The sequence below is a fragment of the Arachis hypogaea genome, chromosome 11, assembly GCF_003086295.3.
Source record: "Arachis hypogaea cultivar Tifrunner chromosome 11, arahy.Tifrunner.gnm2.J5K5, whole genome shotgun sequence".
NCBI lineage: Eukaryota > Viridiplantae > Streptophyta > Magnoliopsida > Fabales > Fabaceae > Arachis > Arachis hypogaea.
In genome coordinates, this window is record NC_092046.1 from 22,779,180 (window position 1) to 22,801,615 (window position 22,436).

A 22,436-nucleotide genomic window follows, 5' to 3' on the forward strand; every position below is an offset into this window, starting at 1 on the left:
AAACAATTAATTAATTAAAAAGAATTTTTGAAAAAGAGGGAGGTATTTTCGAAAATTAGAGAGGGAGAATTAGTTAGGTAGTTTTAAAAAAGATATGATTGAAACAAAAAGATAAGATTGATTGAAAAAGATTTGAAAATCAATTTTAAAAAAGATAAGAGGTTAGGAAAGAAGTTAGAAAAGGTTTTGAAATTGAATTTGAAAAAGATATGATTGAAATAAAAAAGGGATATGATTGAAACAAAAAGATATGATTGATTGAAACTTATTTTGAAAAAGATTTGAAAAAAAATTTAAAAAGATTTGATTTTGAAAATTAAAGTTGATTACTTGACTAACAAGAAACTAAAAGATAAGATTTTAAAATTTAAAGATTGAACCTTTCTTATTAGGCAAGTAACAAACTTTACATTTTTGAATCAATCACATTAATTGTTAGTAATATTTTCGAAAATTAGGAGATAGAATTAAGAAAAAGATTTTTGAAAAATATTTTTAAAATTTTCCAAAATAAATAAGAGAAATGAAAAAGATTTAATTTTTGAAAAAGATTTTGAAAAAGATAAGATTTTTAAATTGAAAATTTGATTTGACTCATAAGAAACAACTAGATTTTAAAAATTTTGGAAAAAGTCAACTCAAATTTTCGAATTTTATGAGTGAAAAAGGGGAAGATATATTTTTTATTTTTGAATTTTTAATGAAGAAAGAGAAAAACATGAAAAAGACTCAATGCATGAGAATTTTTAGATCAAAACAATGAATGCATGCAAGAACACTATGAATGTCAAGATGAACACCAAAAATACTTTGAAGATCATGATGAACATCAAGAACATATTTTTGAAAATTTTTTTATGCAAAGAACACATGCAAGACACCAAACTTAAAAATCTTTAATGCTTAGACACTATGAATGTAAAGATGCACATGAAAAACAACAAAAGACACAAAATAAGAAAACATCAAGATCAAACAAGAAGACTTACCAAGAACAACTTGAAGATCATGAAGAACACTATGAATGCATGAATTTTCGAAAAATGCATAAATTTTTAGAAAAAATGCAATTGACACCAAACTTAAAAATTGATTCAAGACTCAAACAAGAAACAAAAAAAAGATTTTTGATTTTATGATTTTATTAAATTTTTTTTTTGGATTTTTGTATATTTTTATTTTTTGAAAACATATAGGGAAAAGGAAGCAATGAATTCATAGTGCTCAATCAAGATTCCAGGAATCATACCAGGTTAGTCTAAAGCTTGATGGCCAGCCAAACTTCAGCATACCATTTTGAAACTTTAGAATTCATTCTTAAAAATTTTAAAATAATTTTCGAAAACAAAGGGAAAATTTTTTTTTGAAAGATTTTTGAAAACAATTTTTTTTTTTGAAAATAAAACAAAAAGAAAATTACCTGATATGAGCAACAAGATGAACCGTCAGCTGTCCAAACTCAAACAATCCCTGGCAACGGCGCCAAAAACTTGGTGCTGTTGCCAGACCAACTTAGCACTGATGTTACCGGACCAAAACTTGCCAAAAACTGGAACAATCCCCGGCAACGGCGCCAAAAACTTGGTGTACGAAATTGTGATCCCTGGTAATGGCTCCAAAAACTTGGTGCTCTAATCTTAATTCATAATTTGTCACAACTTCGATACAACTAACCAGCAAGTGCACTGGGTCGTCCAAGTAATAAAACCTTACGTGAGTAAGGGTCGATCCCACGGATATTGTCGGTATGAAGCAAGCTATGGTCATCTTGTAAATCTCAGTCAGGCGGATATTAAATGGTTATGGAGTTTTCAAATAATAATAGTAAATAAACAGAAAATAAGGATAGAAATACTTATGTAATTCATTGGTGAGAAATTCAGATAAGCGTATAGAGATGCTTTTGTTCCTCTAAACCTCTGCTTTCCTGCTGTCTTCATCCAACCAGTCCTACTCTCTTCCATGGCAAGCTTTATATAGGGCATCACCGTTGTCAATGGCTACATCCCATCCTCTCTATGAAAAACGTTCAAATGCTCTGTCACGGCACGGCTAATCATCTGAGGTTCTCGATCATACTGGAATAGGATTCACCCTCCTTTTGCGTCTGTCACTACGCCCAGCACTCGCGAGTTTGAAGTTCGTCACAGCCATCCCTTCCCAGATCCTACTCGGAATACCACAGACAAGGTTTAGACTTTCCGGATCTCAAGAATGGCCATCCATGGGTTCTAACTTATACCACGAAGACTCTAATATCTCGGACTCGGACCTCTGTATTAGATATCTAAGAGATACTCATTCTAGCTTGTTTGCATGTAGAACGGAAGTGTTTGTCAGGCACGCGTTCATAAGTGAGAATGATGATGAGCGTCACATAATCATCACATTCATCATGTTCTTGGGTGCAAATGGATATCTTAGAAGCGGAATGAGTTAAATTGAATAGAAAAACAGTAGTACTTTGCATTAAATCATGAGGAACAACAGAGCTCCACACCTTAATCTATGGAGTGCAGAAACTCTACTGTTGAAAATACATAAGTGATAATGGAGTTCATTGGTCTCGGCCCTAGAGGGGAACCGGAGTAACCAAGACTTGATCCAAGGATCAAAAGATAATCCAAAGATTCTAAATACAATAGTAAAAAGTCCTATTTATACTAAACTAGCTACTAGGGTTTACAGAAGTAAGTAATTGATGCATAAATCCACTTCCGGGGCCCACTTGGTGTGTGCTTGGGCTGAGCTTGAAGTTTACATGTGCAGAGACTTCTTTTGGAGTTGAACGCCAAGTTGTAACGTGTTTTTGGCGTTCAACTCTGGTTCGTGACGTGTTTCTGGCGTTTAACTCCAGACTGCAGCGTAGAACTGGCGTTCAACGCCCTTTTGCGTCGTCTAAACTCGGGCAAAGTATAGACTATTATATATTGCTAGAAAGCCCTAGATGTCTACTTTCCAACGCCATTGAGAGCGCACCATTTGGAGTTCTGTAGCTCCAAAAAATCCACTTTGAGTGCAGGGAGGTCAGAATGCAACAGCATCAGCAGTCCTTCTTCAACCTTTGAATATGATTTTTGCTCAAGTCCCTCAATTTCAGCCAGAAAATACCTGAAATCACAGAAAAATACACAAACTCATAGTAAAGTCCAGAAATGTGAATTTAACATAAAAACTAATAAAAACATCCCTAAAAGTAACTAGATCCTACTAAAAACATACTAAAAACAATGCCAAAAAGCGTATAAATTATCCGCTCATCAGCTGCCAATCCTGGCATTAAACGCTAGGCTGCTCCCCATTTCTGGCATTTAACTCCAGCTTTTTGCCCATTCCTGGCGTTAAACGCTAGTCTGGTGCCCATTTCTGGCGTTTAAACGCCAGTAAGTTTCTCCTCCAGGGTGTTCTGTTTTTCATTCTATTTTTCCTTCTGTTTTTGCTTTTTCAATTGTTTTTGTGACTTCACATGATCATCAACCTATATAAAATAAAAGAAAATAGAAATTTAACATAGATAGTTAAAGATTGGGTTGCCTCCCAACAAGCGCTTCTTTAATGTCAATAGCTTGACAGTGGGTCCTCATGGAGCCTCACAGATGTTTAGAGCAATGTTGGAACCTCCCAACACCAAACTTAGAGTTTGAATGTGGGGGTTCAACACCAAACTTAAAGTTTGGTTGTGGCCTCCCAACACGAAACTTAGAGTTTGACTGTGGGGGCTCTGTTTGACTCTGTATTGAGAGAAGCTCTTCATGCTTCCTCTCCATGGTAACAGAGGGATATCCTTGAGCTTTAAACACAAGGGAGTCTTCATTCACTTGAATGATCAATTCTCCTCTGTCAACAACATCAATCACAGCTTTTGCTGTGGCTAGGAAGGGTCTGCCAAGGATGGTGGATTCATCCATACACTTCCTAGTCTCTAGGATTATGAAATCAGCAGGGATCTAATGGCCTTCAACTTTTACCAAGACATCCTTTACAAGTCCATAAGCCTGTTTCTTTGAATTGTCTGCCATCTCCAGTGAGATTCTTGCAGCTTGTACCTCAATGATCCCTAGCTTCTCCATTACAGAGAAAGGCATGAGGTTTATGCTTGACCCTAGGTCACACAGAGCCTTCTCAAAGGTCATGGTGCCTATAGTACAAGGTATTGAGAACTTTCCAGGATCTTGTCTCTTCAGAGGTAATCTCTGCCTAGTCAAGTCATCCAGTTCTTTGATGAGCAATGGAGGTTCATCCTCCCAAGTCTCATTACCAAACAACTTGGCATTTAGCTTCATGATTGCTCCAAGGTACTTAGCAACTTGCTCTTTAGTAACATCTTTATCCTCTTCAGAGGAAGAATACTCATCAGAGCTCATGAATGGCAGAAGTAAATTCAATGGAATCTCTATGGTCTCAGTGTGAGCCTCAGATTCCCATGGTTCCTCATTAGGGAACTCCATGGAGGTCAGTGGACGTCCATTGAGGTCTTCCTCAGTGGAGATCACTGCCTCTTCCTCCTCTCCAGGTTCGTCCATATGAGACGTGTTTATGGCCTTGCACTCTCTCTTTGGATTCTCTTCTGTATTGCTTGGGAGAGTACTAGGAGGGAGTTCAGTAATTTTCTTACTCAGCTGACCCACTTGTGCTTTCAAATTTCTAATGGAGGACCTTGTTTTAGTCATGAAACTTTGAGTGGTTTTGATTAGATCAGAGACAATGGTTGCCAAGTCAGAGTGGCTTTGCTTAGAATTCTCTGTCTGTTGCTGAGAAGATGATGGAAAAGGTTTGCTATTGCTAATCCTGTTTCTTCCACCATTATTGTTGTTGAAACCTTGTTGAGGTCTCTGTTGATCCTTCCATGAGAGATTTGGATGATTTCTCCATGAAGGATTATAGGTATTTTCATAAGGTTCTCCCATGTAATTCACCTCTTCCATTCCTGGGTTCTCAGGATCATAAGCTTCTTCTTCAGAGGAAGCTTCCTTAGTACTGCCTGTTGCTGCTTGCATTCTAGACAGACTCTGAGAAATCATATTGACTTGTTGGGTCAATATTTTATTCTGAGCCAATATGGCATTCAGAGTATCAATCTCAAGAACTCCTTTCTTCTGAGCTATCCCATTATTCACAGGATTCCTTTCAGAAGTGTACATGAATTGGTTATTTGCAACCATTTCAATGAGTTCCTGAGCTTCTGCAGGCATCTTCTTCAGATGAAGAGATCCTCCAGCAGAGCTATCTAATGACATCTTGGATAGTTTAGACAGACCATCATAGAAAATACCTATGATGCTCCATTCTGAAAGCATGTCAGAAGGGCACCTTCTGATCAATTGCTTGTATCTTTCCCAAGCTTCATAGAGGGATTCACCTTCCTTCTGTCTAAAGGTTTGGACTTCCACTCTATGCTTGCTCAATTTTTGAGGTGGAAAGAACTTTGTCAAGAAGGCATTAACTAGCTTTTCCCAAGAGTTCAGGCTTTCTTTAGGTTGTGAATCCAACCATGTCCTAGCTCTGTCTCTTACAACAAAAGGGAAGAGCATAAGTCTGTAGACTTCAGGGTTAACCCCATTGGTCTTGACAGTGTCACAGATTTGCAAGAATTCAGCTAAGAACTGATGAGGATCTTCCAATGAAAGTCCATGAAACTTGTAATTCTGTTGCATTAGAGAGACTAATTGAGGCTTAAGCTCAAAGTTGTTTGCTCTAATGGCAGGGATTGAGATGCTTCTCCCATAGAAGTCGGGAGTAGGTGCAGTAAAGTCACCAAGAACCTTCCTTGCATTGTTGGCATTGTTGTTTTCGGCTGCCATGGTTTCTTCTTCCTTGAAAAGCTCTGTTAGGCCGTCTAAAGAGAATTGTTCTTTAGCTTCTCTTATCTTTCTCTTCAAGGTCCTTTCAGGTTCAGGATCAGCTTGAACAAGTATGCCTTTATCTTTGTTCCTGCTCATATGAAAGAGAAGAGAACAAAAAAGTAGGGAATTCTCTATGTCACAGTATAGAGATTCTTTGAGGTGTCAGAGGAAAAGAAGAATAGAAGGAGGAGGTAAATAGAAGAGAATTCGAACTTATCAAGAGGGATAGAGTTCGAATTGCACCTTGAGGAGGAGTGTTAGTCCCTTAAATAGAAGGATGTGAGAAGAGGGGAAGAATTTTCGAAAATAAATTAAAAAGATTTTGAAATAATTAAAAAGAAATTTGAAAATTTGATTGAGATTTTCGAAAATTAAGACTAGGAAAGAAATTAAGTGATTTTGAAAAAAAGATTTTGAAATTAGAAATTAAAAAGATATGATTGAAAATTAATTTTGAAAAAAGATGTGATTGAAAAGATATGATTGAGAAGATATGATTGAAAATCAGACTAAAAAGAGAAAGTTTTAAAATTAAAGTTGATTACTTGGCTAACAAGATATTAGAAGATATGATTCTAGAATTAAAACTTTTGATTCCTTCTTAATAGGCAAGTAACAACTTGAAAATTTTGAAGTAAATCATTAATTTTAGCAAGGATTTTCGAAAATAGTAATAAATAAAAAAAATTGGAAGGAAATTGATTTTGAAGAGATATGATTGAAAAGATATGATTTGAAAAAGATTTTATTTTGAAAAATTATGAAGATTTGAAAAAGATTTGAATTAAAAACAAAATCTTCCCTTTAGTGTCCTTCTGGCGTTAAACACTCAGAATGGCATCCATTCTGGCGTTTAACGCCCAAAATGCTACCTTTTTGGGCGTTAAACGCCCAGCCAGGTACCCTGGCTGGCGTTTAAACGCCAGTTTTCCTTCTTCACTAGGCGTTTTGAACGCCCAGCTTTTTCTGTTTGATTCCTCTGCTGAATGTTCTGAATCTTCAATTCTCTGTATTATTGACTTGAAAAGACATAGTTTTGAAAATATTTTTGAATTTTTTATGATGAGAAACAACAATAAAAAATGCAACTAAGATCAAATAAACAATGCATGCAGGACACCAAACTTAAAAATTTTCATATAGGAGACACTAACAAATTGAGAATGCATATGAGAAACAACAAAACACACAAAAAAAGAGAATTTAAAGATCAGAGCAATGAAATTATCAAGAACAACTTGAAGATCAATGAAGAACAATATGTATAAATTCGAAAAATGCAAGAAGAAGAAAGTCATGCAATTGACACCAAACTTAAAAATTGATACTAGACTCAAACAAGAAACATAAAATAATTTTTGTTTTTATGGTTTTATAAATTTTTTTTGTGATTTTCGAAACTTATATGGAAAAGAAAATAAAGAGATTCAAAACTTTTAATAAGAATTCCAGGAATCATGCAATGTTAGTCTAAAGCTTCAGTCTAAAAAGATTAGACATGGTTGGCCAAGCTTCAGCAGGACATTACATTCAGCAGCTAAATTGATGAGAATCAATCAGCTTTTGTGATGATAAGAACATCACCTTGAAACTCTAGAATCCATTCTTAAAAATTCTGAAAAGTACCTAATCTAAGCAACAAGATGAACCGTCAGTTGTCCAAACTCGAACAATCTCCGGCAACGGCGCCAAAAACTTGGTGCACGAAATTGTGATCATCAACAATGGCGCCAAAGGACTTGGAGCTCTTAAACATGAATCACACTTTGTCACAATTTCGCACAACTAACCAGCAAGTGCATTGGGTCGTCCAAGTAATACCTTACGTGAGTAAGGGTCGATCCCACGGAGACTGTCGGCTTGAAGCAAGCTATGGTCACCTTGTAAATCTCAGTCAGGCGAATTCAGATGATGATGGAGAATTGATAATTAAAAGCTAAATAAAACATAAAATAAAGATAGAGATACTTATGTAATTCTTTGGTTGGAATTTCAGATAAGCGTATGAAGATGCTTTGTTCCTCCTGAACCTCTGCTTTCCTATTGCCTTCTTCCAATCATTCATACTCCTTTCCATGGCAAGCTTTATGTTGGGCATCACCGTTGTCAATGGCTACTTCCCGTCCTCTCAGTGAAAACGTTCCAAATGCGCTGTCACCGCACGGCTAATCATCTGTCGGTTCTCGATCATGCTGGAATAGGATCCATTGATCCTTTTGCGTCTGTCACACACCCAAAAATCGCGAGTTTGAAGCTTGTCACAGTCATTACTTCCCAGATCCTACTCAGAATACCACAGACAAGGTTTAGACGTTCCGGATCTCAGGAATGACCGCCAATAATTCTATCCTATACCACGAAGGTTCCAATATGAGATTAGAAACCCAAGAGATATACATTCAAGCTTGTTTGCATGTAGAACGGAAGTGGTTGTCAATCACGCGTCATAGGTGAGAATGGTGATGAGTGTCACATAATCATCACATTCATCATGTTCTTGGGTGCGAATGAATATCTTGGAGAAGAAATAGACTTGAGTTGAATAGAAAAATAATAGTACTTTGTATCAATTCATGAAGAACAGCAGAGCTCCACACCTTAATCTATGGTGTGTAGAAACTCCACCGTTGAGAATACATAAGAACAAGGTCTAGGCATGGCCGTGAGGCCAGCCCCTAAACGTGTCTAAGATAGCATAAGACTTCTCAAAGCTTAAAATACAATAGTATAAGGTCCTATTTATAGAGAACTAGTATCCTAGGGTTTACAGAAATCAGTAATTAATGCAGAAATCTTCTTCCGGGCCCACTTGGTGTGTGCTTGGGCTGAGCATTGAAGCTTCCATGTGTAGAGACTTTTCTTGGAGTTAAACGCCAGCTTTTGTGCCAGTTTGGGCGTTTAACTCCAGCTTTTGTGCCAGTTCCGGTGTTAAACGCCAAAATTCTTGAGCTGACTTGGAACACCTATTTGGGCCATCAAATCTCGGGCAAAGTATGGACTATTATATATTTCTGGAAAGTCCAGGATGTCTACTTTCCAACGCAATTGAGATCGCACCAATTGGGCTTTTGTAGCTCCAGAAAATTCACTTTGAGTGCAGGGAGGTTAGAATCCAACAGCATCTGCAGTCTTTTTTCAGCCTCTGAATCAGATTTTTGCTCAGGTCCCTCAATTTCAACCAGAAAATACCTGAAATCCCAGAAAAACACACAAACTCATAGTAAAGTCCAGAAGAGTAATTTTTATTTAAAAACTAATAAAAATATAATAAAAACTAATTAAAATATACTAAAAACATACTAAAAATAATGCCAAAAAGCGTATAAATTATCCGCTCATCAGTCTATCAGTGTGCGGTGGAGATTTGCGTTTGCCAGTATAATAGTGATGACCATGGGATCATCGTGTTCTAAGATGATACCGGATGCGTCTTCTTTGGTGAAAGTGATTGCGGGGATGTCGAGTGCTTCCTCTTTCCCCTCAACATGATATACTTCTTTGAGATATCTTTTGCGAGATGACTTGGAGATTCCTCCTCCCGCAAATCCACCGTGTATCATGTGGACGTGTCTTTCTGGTGTGTGAGGTGATCGCTCGGTTCATCCGACATCTTCGTTTCTTCTTCTTTTTCTTTGTTCATCGTCCCGGGTGGCCAGGTACCGATCTAGTTTTCCCTCTCTTACTAATTTTTCTATGACATTTTTTAAGTCAAAACATTCGTTGGTGGGATGCCCACGGATTCGATGATATTCACAATATTCGGTCCGATTTCCTCCTCCTTTTTTGCCTTTGAGTGGTCGAGTTGGGGGTATTTTTTTAGTGTGGCAAACTTCTCTGTAGACATCCACAAGGGACACCCGAAGAGGGCTGTAATTGTGGTATTTTTTGATTTTTTCCCCATGTCGATCTTCCTTCTTTTTGGACTCTTTATCCTTATCCTAGGAGGGATAGGTGAATCCAGATTTTGAGGTCTCTCCTAGTCGAGAATTTTCCTCCATGTTGATGTACTTCTCTGCTCGTTCTTGCACTTCGTTCAGAGATGTAGGGTGTTTTTTCGATATAGATTGACTAAAAGGTCCCTCTCGCAAACCATTGATGAGGCCCATAATGGCAGCCTCTGTTGGTAGGCTTTGTATGTCCAGGCATGTTTTGTTAAATCTTTCCATGTAATTGCGAAGACTTTCCCGATCTCCTTGCTTAATTCCCAATAGACTTGGGGCGTGTTTAGCCTTATCTTTTTGGATGGAGAATCTGGCTAGAAACTTCTCGGTTAAGTTGTCGAAGCTTGAGATGGACCTAGGAGGTAGATTGTTGACGTGGCGGAAATTGGCGAGTCAAGAATTGTTATAAGATATGCGTTGCAAGTATAGTTCCTAACCAACCAGAAATCCACTAATCAATTTAGAAGGGTTGTCACAAAAATTAAAATTAAAATACTGGGAGTATGAATCCCAGGTCGTCTCCCAACGAGTTGCAGAAAGGTGTGTTATTTTATTAATCAGATATTTTCAAAAAGAGTTTGAGTTGAATAAACAGGAAATTAAATTAGGGAAATTAAGTAATTTAAATAAAAGCCTTGACTGGGAGTAGATTAGTTGGAAGCCCTATTCTTGTTGTAGTACTCTCAAGATTAATTGATAATTGAAGGTTGTTCTGTTTAGTTATCCCTTACTAGGTAAGGAAAATTCAAACAAGTTGGAATGCTATTTCTATTCACCAGTCCCAATCCACTTACTTGGAAGGATTGGCGTTAGTGACTAGAGAGCCATCCAACAATAAACCCAATTACAATCTCTCTTTTGAGCATTCCAACTCAAGGGTTCCTTTCAATCAACTCCTCATCAAGTTAGGGAACTACTCGCTCATTGTGAATGTAGAACTCATAACATAGGAAAGGGAATTAAAGAAAAACATGATAAATAAAACTCAAAGGAATCAATTAAAAATAAAAGTAACTCTTGTATTAATAAATTTTAAAATAATCCAATAGTAAAATTGAGTAAATTAAAGGACATGGAAGAGTAAAGCCAAGTAAAGAAAACGAACTAGAATGACGAAGTCTTGATAAGGTAATAACTCTTCTCAATATCCCAATGCAAAGAGCAATAGAAATAAAAAATCCTATGAACTATGAATGTGTAGAGAGAAAACCTAGAGAAGGAGTAAAACTAGATCTAAAAACTAAAACTGTGTAGAATGAATGTTGTCTTTGGTTTCTGCATGTCCTCTGGCTCTAGTCTGCTTTTCCGGGCCGAAAATTGGGTCAAAACAGGGCCCAAAATCGCCCCCAGCGAATTCTGCAGATTATACAGATCGCGCATGTCACGCGATCACGTCATTCATGCAGACGCGTCATGCGGTGTTTTGCTTTGCCACGTGGATACGTCGTCCACGCCTCCGCGTCACTTGTGCTATTCCAATCCGCGCGGTCGCGTGAGCCATGCGGCCGCATCACTGCGATTTCCTCTCTTCCGCGTGGTCGCGTGAGCCATGCGGCCGCGTCACTTCTCGCTGGTCATCTCCTTAATTTCTTGTGTTCCTTTCATTTTTGCAAGCTTCCTTTCTAATCTCCAACTCATTCATGCCCTATAAAGCCTGAAACACTTAACACACAGATCACGGGATCGAATGGAATAAAGGAGAGTTAAAATACATAATTAAAAGTCTCTAGGAAGCAAGTTTTCAATCATGTAATAATTTTAGGAAGGAAATATAAATGCATGCTAATCATATGAATAAGTGGGTAAAGATCATGATAAAACCACACAATTAAACACATTATAAACCATAAAATAGTAGTTTATCAATTGTCGAACCACCTGATTGTTGTCTTTGTTAAAGTAGTTGGAAAGGCTTTGCAGTGAACTGCATCTGAGGCATTGGTGAGATACATTCTACTTCTGAAATTGCTGAGATGATGGCCGGGATCTGTAGTGCCATCGTACAGAATCATGTTCGGAAGTTTGAAGTCCTTAGGGATTTCGGTCTTCATGATTTCCTTAGTGAATGGGTCTTGATCCTTGCGAGAGTTGTCCTCAGGGGTGGATCGAGTAGCTTTGGCTTTGAGATCAGCTTTGAGTTTTAGAAGTTTATCTTCTAATTCTCGGCGTCGCCTTATCTCCCTTTGTAGATCCTTCCCAGCTTCTCACTGATGTTGGGCTTCTTTTTCAAGTTGCTTTAAACGATCTTGAAGCGCCTCTATTGCTCCCGGATTTGGTGAGTTTTTGTCCCCGTTAGATTCCGGGGTATCTTTTAGTGTAGTGTCCGCATTTTTGTGCGGCGTTCTATCCTCTAGATCTGAATCGTGGTCGTTGTCATGGTCGTTCGCCGTGGTGATGGGATGACTTCCAGGTCCCCGGTAATGACACCAATGTTTCGAGGGTTACCTGAAACTGTAGGTCGATCTCGGACGAGATCTTCTGTGCTGATTGAAGATGACGTGTCCGGCTGTGAGTGGCGGCTGGAGCTATCATATCCGATTTGTCGAGCTTGGCTGCACTGCTGATCCTTCGTTACCAGAGGGTGGGGGTACCTGCAAGGGACTCCGATGCTTAAGTTAGCAAGGGTATTAAGCAGATTTTTTGTAGAATCAGAGTATGAGTTATACCTAGGTGCTCCAGTGTATTTATAATAGCGTGGGCTGACCTTCTTAGATAAGATAAGTTAGTTATCTTATCTTATCTTATCTTATCTTATCTTATCTTATCTTTGGGTGAGGTCAGCTTATCTTCAAGGGAACCGCCTTTATCTCTATAGGCTTGGGCTGCCTTTGGACTTGGGTCGTGTTCCTCTATTTGGACCCTTTACTAGGCTTTCCTGCCAGTTTGGCCGAGCTCTTTGAGAAGAGGTCGGATAGTCGGACCTGAAGAAGTCGGTCGCCTTGTCGCTAAACATCCTGGGTCGGATAGCACTCTGACTGTCACAAAATAACACAAACTTCTCTTGATTGATGCCTAACTCTTGTAGAAATTTCTTCATCCACAAGAGTTCCTTAGAAGCTTCAACAACAACAATTTATTCTGCCTCTATAGTAGACAAAGCAACACATTTCTGATGTCGAGATTACCAAGACACAGCTCCCCCTACAAAAGTCATCATATAACCAGAAGTAGGCTTACTTGAATCAAGATACCTATCCATATCCGCATCTATGTAATCAACCAACACAGGTTGGCCACTCCTAAAGCATAAACAAACTATGGAAGTACCATTAAGGTATCTGAGAATTCACTTCACTGCTTGCCAGTGTTCCTTGCTAGGATTAGAGAGGAACCGACTAACAACTCCAACGGCATGAGCAATATCTGGCCTGGTGCAAACTGTAGCATACATCAAACTGCCAACTACAGATGCATATGGAATCTTCTTCATTTTTTCTTTCTCTTTCTCACTTGTAGGACATTGCCGTGAACTCAGCTTAAAATGACTAGCAAGTGGAATACTAACAGGTTTGGAATTACTCATGCTAAACCTCTCCAAAACCTTCTCAATATACTTCTGCTGTGACAACCACATTTTTCCATTCTTTCTGTCATGAGTGATACTCATGCCAAGAATTTTCTTTGCAGGACCCAAATCCTTCAAAGCAAAGGATCTGTTCAAGTCTTTCTTAAGACTTTTAATCTTCTTAGTGTCATGACCAACAATCAACATGTCATCAATATAAAGCAAGATAATGATAAAATCACCATAAGAGAATTTCTTAACATACACACAATGATCAGAAGAAGTCTTACTATACCCATGACCTTCCATGACGGAATCAAACTTCGTGTACCACTGCCTTGGTGCTTGCTTCAGCCCATATAAGCTCTTCTTCAACTTGCATACAAGGTACTCCGTTCCTTTAACCTCGAAACCCTCTGGTTGTTCCATATAAATTTCTTTATCTATGTCACCATGAAAGAATGCAATCTTCACATCAAGCTGCTCAACCTCTAAATTCAAGCTAGCTGCCAATCCAAGGACAACTTGAATAGAGGACATCTTCACAACTGGAGAGAAAATCTCCTCAAAATCAATACCTTTTTTTTGCTCAAAACCTTTCACAACCAATCGAGCTTTGTACCTTGGCCGTGAGACATTTTCATCCGCTTTCAACTTGAACAACCATTTATTTTTGAATGCTCTCTTACCCTTCGGTAGCATCACCAATTCAAACATATGATTCTCATATAAGGATTTTATTTCTTCTTACATGGCCTTCAAACAGTCTTCCTTATGCTCATCAAACATAGCTTCCTGGTAGCTCTCTGACTTTCCAATCTCAGTGTTCACCACATACTCATGAGGAGAGTATTTCAGATAAGGATGACACTCTCTAGTAGATCTTTTCAATTCAGGCTCAACTGGTGGTTCAGGTAAAACTTCAACATCTGGTGGAACTTCTACATCTGGCACCTCAGGTTGAGGTATAGGTTCATCAAGCAAATCTTCACCATCATTTTCAACTTGTACATCTCTCCCATCAACAGGAGGTCTAGTGGAAGGACTAGGTTCCTCATTATCAGAACGTCTAACAATTATTATTGGCTTATCTGTCTTCTCAAGATCTTCAATAGTTTGGTCTTCAAGAAAAATCACATCTCGACTTCTAATTATTTTCTTACTCACCGGATCTCATAATCTGTAACCAAAGTCTTCGTGACCATAACCCATGAAGATACACTACTTTGACTTTCCATCAAGTTTGGACCTTTCATCTCTTGGAATGTGAACAAAAGCCTGCAGTCGAACACTCGCAAGTGACTATAGACACTTCTTTCCCTCTCCAAACTTTCTCTAACATCACCATTTAGTGGAATTGAAGGAGAAAGGTTTATCAAATCTACTGTAGTCCTCATCGCTTCACCCAAAAAGGATTTAGGCAACTTTGCATGAGAGAGCATACACCTGACTCTATCATTGATAGTGCGATTCATTCTCTCTGCAACTCCATTATGTTGAGGAGTCTTAGGAACCATCTTCTCAAGTTTGATCCCATGTCCTTTACAATACTCTTCAAATAGACCTCTGTATTCACCACCATTATCTGCTCGAATACATTTCAATTTCCTTCCTGTTTCTCTTTCAACACTTGCATGAAAGTGTTTAAAGATAGTGAGCACCTAGTCTTTAGATTTCAAAACAAAAGCCCACAGTTTTCGAGAATAATCATCAATAAAAGTAACAAAGTATGATGCACGACCTAATGTCTTATCATCCATAGTGCAAATATCAGTGTGAACTAAATCTGGAACATGTGATCTCCTATGAGGTCCAGAACTATGAAATGATACTCTAGCATACTTTCCAACAAAACAATGAGTACAAGTATTTAAAGTTGTACCTTTCACTGGAAGTGAGTGCTTCTTGGATAAGACATTTAGTCCTTTCTCGCTCAAGTGACCAAGACATATATGTCACAAATCAGAAGAGGAATCATCAGCTACATTCACATCTTCTTTGCACAACTTTGCTTGCAACCGGTAGAGAGTAGTGAGACTATTGTCTTCTTTAGCAACAATGAGAGCCCCTTTGGTAATCTTGTATTTTCCACTACCAAAAGAAGTGTAATACCCCTCTTGATCCAATGCCTTCACTGAAATAAGATTGAACTGCATATCTGGCGCATGCCTAACATTCTTCAACTGCAACTTGCATCCCATGTTAATTTTAAGCCACATATCACCCATACCAATGATATCACACACTCATTTATCTCCCAATTTGATCTGGCCAAAATTTTCAGCAGTATAGGAAGTAAAAAATTCATGCCTCGAAGTGACATGACATGAGGCACCAAAGTCTATAATCCAAGTGGAATCATTATAGACAAGATTCACATAATTTTTATCATATGTGATAAGAACATCTTCATAAACAATAGCAGCAGTTTCTTTATCACTATCTTTACCTTTGTCTTCGTTTCTTCCCCTTGATTATTCTCTTTTTCAAGAACCTACAATACCTCTTGATATGTCCCGGCTTGCCACAATGGTGACAAATGAACTCCTTTCTTGGCTTGTACTTTCCTCTTGACTTGCTTCGACTCTCTGACTTGTCAAAACTGTGAGGTTTTCTACTTTGACTTCTCCCCCGTGACTCTGAAACAAGTGCTTCTGACTAGGAGGAGGCATTAGTTAAACCTTGCTCTCTTCTTCTGGCTTCTTCATTCAACATGCTCTCTTTAACCATCAGTGCAAAGAGCTCAACAACAACAAAGCTTACAACTCATCATTCAAAGTGATTTCATTATTTTTCAATTGATTCACCGTCTCCTAAAAAATGCTCAAGTGCTCCGGCATTGATTTACCTTCAATATAATTCATATTGACAAGCTTCCTAATCAAGAATGCTTTATTTTGCACATTTTTTCTCTCATATAACTCCTTCAATTTCTTCCATATCTTCTCGGTATTCGTTTCGGTGTCAACATGTGGACACACGGTAAGATCAAGCCATTGCCTAATCAAAACAACTGCCTTCCGATTCAACTTCTTCCATTCAGCATCGGATTTAGTACCTTTGGATTTATCCCCCTCCACAGGATCATACAAGTCCTTGCTATACAACATATCTTCTATGAGGGTCTTCCAAATCGAGTAATTTTGGGAATTTAATTTGACCATTTTTGGCCTATGAGTATTTTCCTCCATTTAATCAACACAGAGATAAATAACCAAAGCTCTAGATACCATTTTATTGGGAAAACTCAACAAAGGTTCAAACAAGAACCTGTCTAACAGCGGAAGCACCAAAAATAATTTTTTCACAACCTATGCAATTAAATAGGCAATACCAAAGATACTCCAAATAACAAATATAATGGCAGAAATTAAATAATCAAATACCATAATTTTATCGTGAAAAAACTCCCAAAAGAGGGACAAAAAATCAACGAGACCTAGTCCAGTAAAATCTTCTACTATTAAAATAATAGATACACAAACAGTCTTCCTAGTGACACTAGGGCATCTCAACAATCAACAAAATACATCATCAAAACTGATGAAATCAACATAAATTCTCCACAAAGTGGGTATCTCAAATAAGACAAAAGAGAAGGCAATACAACTAGCAAGTTATATCCTAATGTTTATCTCTATACCAAGAATAACATACTAAAATTTCGTAAGAAATAGAACAAGTTTACTGATTTAATCGGATCAAGATGACATACCTTTTCCCCCAAATTTTCTTCTTCTCCTTCATTGAAGCCTTTGCTTCATTTCTCTCTCTCTCTTTTTCAAAATGAGTCTCGAAACTCATTCTCCCTCTCGTGGCTTTTTAGCCACTTCTTTCTTTTCTTTTCTTTATAAATTATGGACCCACTTAGTTAGGGACCCACCAACATATTTCGCATGAATTATAAATGTTACTCACTACCAATCGGATGATATGTGAGTAAAACTAGTCTAATAGATCAAATTCACCAATTGAAAATAATTATATTAGTTAGATTTTGATTTTTTGACTTTGACATGAGATATTAGCCAAACTTATATCAAGATTTTAATTTAGAAAATAGATATCATTTTATTTTAGAATTCCACCTCAAAACTTATTGATTATGAATTTCAAAATAAATTTTGCAAATAGTGAAAAGAGAATATAAATATTATATTACTGATTGAATGAGATCTTATATATGAACAAAAATTTCAATGTTTAAATGAACAATAAAAATCAAACATATAACTTGAAGTGAAACTAAATCTAAAGATAAACAAAATTCTTGAATAGTAGAAAATAAATAAATAAATGAAGACAAAACTTAAAGAATTGACAACAGACAAAGACTAAAGATAAAATAAAAACATAAGAAAATACCTCTAAATACTCGTATACACCTACATTCTATTTTTTTTTTTTTTTTTGCATCAATGTGAATGAAGAATTTGTCAGAATTTTAGTGCATAGCTTAATTACAAAATTGAAAGTCTTCCTTTTAGACTCAAGAATTTTCTATTCATAGGCAGCTTTATTTTATTTGTTAGGTCCACGTTTAAAGTTTAGCTTGATTCTCAAAATGGCAACTGGCAACCCAACGTCCTATTTTAGCTTGGAGTTTAAGCAATTGAAACATAAAGCAACATTTAAGTTTTAAAAATACTTTTTTGTCATATATAAATCTGATACACTCTGTTATTTTGATCAATTTGCTTAGATCTTATGATTTATAGCATGTTCAATCTCTCCATTATATTGTATGATGCATCCAATATACTTAAAAATTTTAACTTTTCGTAAGATGTTTTTTCCAATCTTCACCTCTGTATTAGGGTTTTTCCTTTGACGGCCGAACTTACATTCAATATATTCTATCTTGCTACGGGTTATGTGCAGACCATACACTTCTAGAGCTTCTCTCCATAAATCCAACTTCTTATTTAGGTCTTCCCTTGACTCTCCCATAAGGACGATATCATCGGCAAAAAGCATGCACCATGGCATAGGCTTTTGGATATGCTCTGTGAGTACTTCCAAAACTAATGTGAAAAGGTATGGACTTGAGGATAATCCCTAGTGTAATTCTATACCAATAGGAAATTTCTCTGTCACACTACCTTGAGTTTTCACACTAGTGGTAGCCCCATCATACATGTCTTTAAATAACCGAATATATGTGATCCTTACTCTCTTCCTTTCTAAAACCTTCCATAAGAACTCCCTTGTTATCTGGTGCACGAATTGTAAATCACACTTTTCACAACTCGTACCACTAACCAGCAAGTGCACTGGGTCGTCCAAGTAATACCTTACGTGAGTAAGGGTCGAATCCCACGGAGATTGTTGGCTTGAAGCAATCTATGGTTATCTTGTAACTCTTAGTCAGGATATAATATCAATTATAGTTATCAGTTTGAATTGCGAAGAATAAAAGAGCATGAAATAAATACTTGTTCTGCAGTAATGGAGAATATGTTGGAGTTTTGGAGATGCTTTGTCTTCTAAATCTCTGCTTTCTCCCTGTCTTCTTCTTCACGCACGCAAGGTTCCTCCTATGGCAAGCTGTGTGTTGGTGGATCACCGTTGTCAATGGCTACCATCCGTCCTCTCAGTGAAAAAGGTCCAGGTGCGCTGTCACCACACGGTTAATCATCTGTCGGTTCTCGATCATGTCAGAATAGGATCCATTGATCCTTTTGCGTCTGTCACTACGCCCAACACTCGCAAGTTTGAAGCTCGTCACAGTCATTCAATCCATGAATCCTACTCGAAATACCACAGACAAGGTTTAGACTTTCCGGATTCTCAAGAATGCTGCCAATGGATTCTAGCTTATACCACGAAGATTCTGATTAAGGAATCCAAGAGATATTCATTCAATCGAAGGTAGAACGGAGGTGGTTGTCAGACACACGTTCATAGGTTGAGAATGGTGATGACTGTCACGGATCATCACATCCATCATATTGAAGTGCGAATGAACATCTTAGATAGAAACAAGCGTGTTTGAATAGAAAACAGAAATAGTTGCATTAATTCATCGAAACACAGCAGAGCTCCTCACCCCCAACAATGGAGTTTAGAGACTCATGCCGTCAAAGAGTACAAAGTTCAGATCTAAAATGTCATGAGGTAAAAAATAAATCTCTAAAAGTTGTTTAAACACTAAACTACTAACCTAGGTTTACAGAAAATGAATAAACTAAGATAATTGCTGCAGAAATCCACTTCTGGGGCCCACTTGGTGTGTGCTGGGGCTGGGACTTAAGCTTCTCACGTGCCTAGGCTGTTTCTGGAGTTAAACGCCAGGATGTAACCTGTTTCTGGCGTTCAACTCCCATTTGTAACCTGTTTCTGGCGCTGAACGCCAGACTGCAACATGGAACTGGCGTTGAACGCCAGTTTACATCTTCTATCCTTGAGCAAAGTATAGACTATTATATATTTCTGGAAAGCTCTGGATGTCTACCTTCCAACGCAATTAGAAGCGCGCCATTTGGAGTTCTGTAGCTCTAGAAAATCCACTTTTAGTGCAGGGAGGTCAGAATCCAACAGCATCAGTAGTCCTTTTTCAGCCTGAATCAGATTTTTGCTCAGCTCCCTCAATTTCAGCCAGAAAATACCTGAAATCATAGAAAAACACACAAACTCATAGTAAAGTCCAGAAATACAATTTTTAATTAAAAACTAATAAAAATATAATAAAAAGTGACTAAAACATATTAAAAACTACCTAAAAACAATGCCAAAAAGCGTATAAATTATCCGCTCATCATAACACCAAACTTAAATTGTTGCTTGTCCCCAAGCAACTAAAAACAAAGTAGGATAAAAAAAGAGAATATAAAATAAATTCCAAAAACATCTATGAAGATCAGTCTTAATTAGATGAGCGGGACTATTAGCTTTTTGCTTCTGAACAGTTTTGGCATCTCACTTTATCCTTTGAAGTTCAGAATGATTGGCATCTATAGGAACTCAGAATTTAGATAGTGTTATTGATTCTCCTAGTTCAGTATGTTGATTCTTGAACACAGCTATTTTATGAGTCTTGGCCGTGGCCCTAAGCACTCTGTTTTCCAGTATTACCACCGGATACATACATGCCACAGACACATAACTGGGTGAACCTTTTCAGATTGTGACTCAGCTTTGCTAAAGTTCCCAATTAGAAGTGTCCAGGGTTCTTAAGCACACTCTGTTTTTGCTTTGGACCTCGACTTTAACCGCTCAATCTCAAGTTTTCACTTGACACCTTCACGCCACAAGCACATGGTTAGGGACAGCTTGGTTAGCCGCTTAGGCCAGGATTTTATTCCTTTAGGCCCTCCTATCCACTGATGCTCAAAGCCTTGGATCCTTTTTATTATCCTTACCTTTTGGTTTTAAGGGCTATTGGCTTTTTGCTCTTGCCTTTTGGTTTAAAGAGCTTTTGGCTTTTTCTGCTTGCTTTTTCTTTTTCTTGCTCTCTTTTTTTTTCATTTTTTTCTGCAAGCTTTGTTCTTCACTGCTTTTTCTTGCTTCAAGAATCATTTTTATGATTTTTCAGATTATCAAATAACATTTCTCCTTTTTCATCATTCTTTCAAGAGCCAACAATTTTAACATTCATAAACAACAAATTCAAAAGACATATGCACTGTTCAAGCATTCATTCAGAAAACAAAAAGTATTGCCACCACATCAAAATAATTAAACTATTTAAAAATTTAAAATTCATGTACTTCTTTTTCTTTTTCAGAAAACAATTTTCATCTAAGAAAGGTAATGGATATATAGGACATTCATATCTTTAATACATAGACACTTAGATACTAGTGATCATATAGTAAAGACACAAACATAATTAAACATGAAGCATAGTAAACAAAAAATAGGAAAATAAGAACAAGGAGATTAAGGAATGGGTCCACCTTAATGAGGGTGGCGTCTTCCTCTTCCTGAAGAACCAATGGTGCTCTTAAGCTCCTCTAAGTCTCTTCCTTGTCTTTGTTGCTCCTCCCTCATAGCTCTTTGATCTGCAGTCAAATGCTCTACCATTGAACTATGGACCCTTGAGATGAACCTCTCCATCTCTCATGACTCGGAGGTGGAAGCAACTGCCTTCCTTTTCCTCTTTCTAGAGGTCTCTCCGGCCTTAGGTGCCATAAATGGTTATGGAAAAACAAAAAGCAACGCTTTTTTTCCACACCAAACTTAAAAAGTTTGCTCATCCTCGAGCACAAGAAGATAGAAGGGAGTAGAAGGAGAAGTGTGAATGGGTGGGTATGGGAGGCAAATGGTATGAATTGGAATAGTGAGGTAGGTGGGGATCCTGTGGGGTCCACAGATCAAGTGGGGTCAAGGACTTAACATCCCTACTCCAATTAGGCGTGTAAAACGCCCTTGCTGTGCAATCCTGGCGTTTAACGCCAGACTGCTGCTTGTTTCTGGCGTTAAACATCCAAATGTAGCTTGTTTCTGGCGTTTAACGCCAGGCAGATGCTTGTTTCTGGTGTTAAACGCCAGCTTGGTGCTTGTTTCTGGCGTTAAACGCCAGACAGATGCTTGTTTCTGGCGTTTAAACGCCAGACTGCTCTCCTCCAGGGTGTGCTATTTTCAATGCTATTTTTCATTCTATTTTTAATTTTTCAGTAGTTTTTGTGACTTCACATGATCATCAACCTAATAAATCACGAAATAACAAAAAGAAAATAAAATAGATATGATTAAATAACATTGGGTTGCCTCCCAACAAGCGCTTCTTTAATGTCAATAGCTTGACAGTGAGCTCTCATGGAGCCTCACAGATAATCAGAGCAAGGTTGGAACCTCCCAACACCAAACTTAGAGTTTGGTTGTGGCCTCTCAACACCAAACTTAGAGTTTGAATGTGGGGGTTTTGTTTGACTCTGTATTGAGAGAAGCTTTTCATGCTTCCTCTTCCTGGTTACAGAAGGAGAACCTTGTGTCTTATAGTTTGCAATGTCTGCAAACCACAGAGCTTCCTGAATAGCAAACAATTGCTCATCCGAAAAGGTTTCAGAGATCTCAGTAGGAGGGAGAGATGCTCCTGCTACTGGTTCTATCCGGGACAGGTGATCAGCTACTTGATTATCTGTCCCTTTTCTGTCTCTTATTTCTATATCAAACTCTTGCAGAAGCAACACCCATCTTATGAGC

The 22,436-nt window shown here is 37.7% G+C and overlaps 1 non-coding gene across 1 annotated transcript; it reads left to right on the plus strand.

The window, feature by feature from the left end:
- Positions 1–5,291: 5,291 nt before the first annotated feature.
- On the plus strand, positions 5,292–5,399 carry LOC112725280 (small nucleolar RNA R71). Its single transcript, XR_003164398.1, has one exon. It is a non-coding gene; the product is annotated as a small nucleolar RNA R71 (small nucleolar RNA).
- The last annotated feature ends 17,037 nt before the right edge of the window (positions 5,400–22,436 follow it).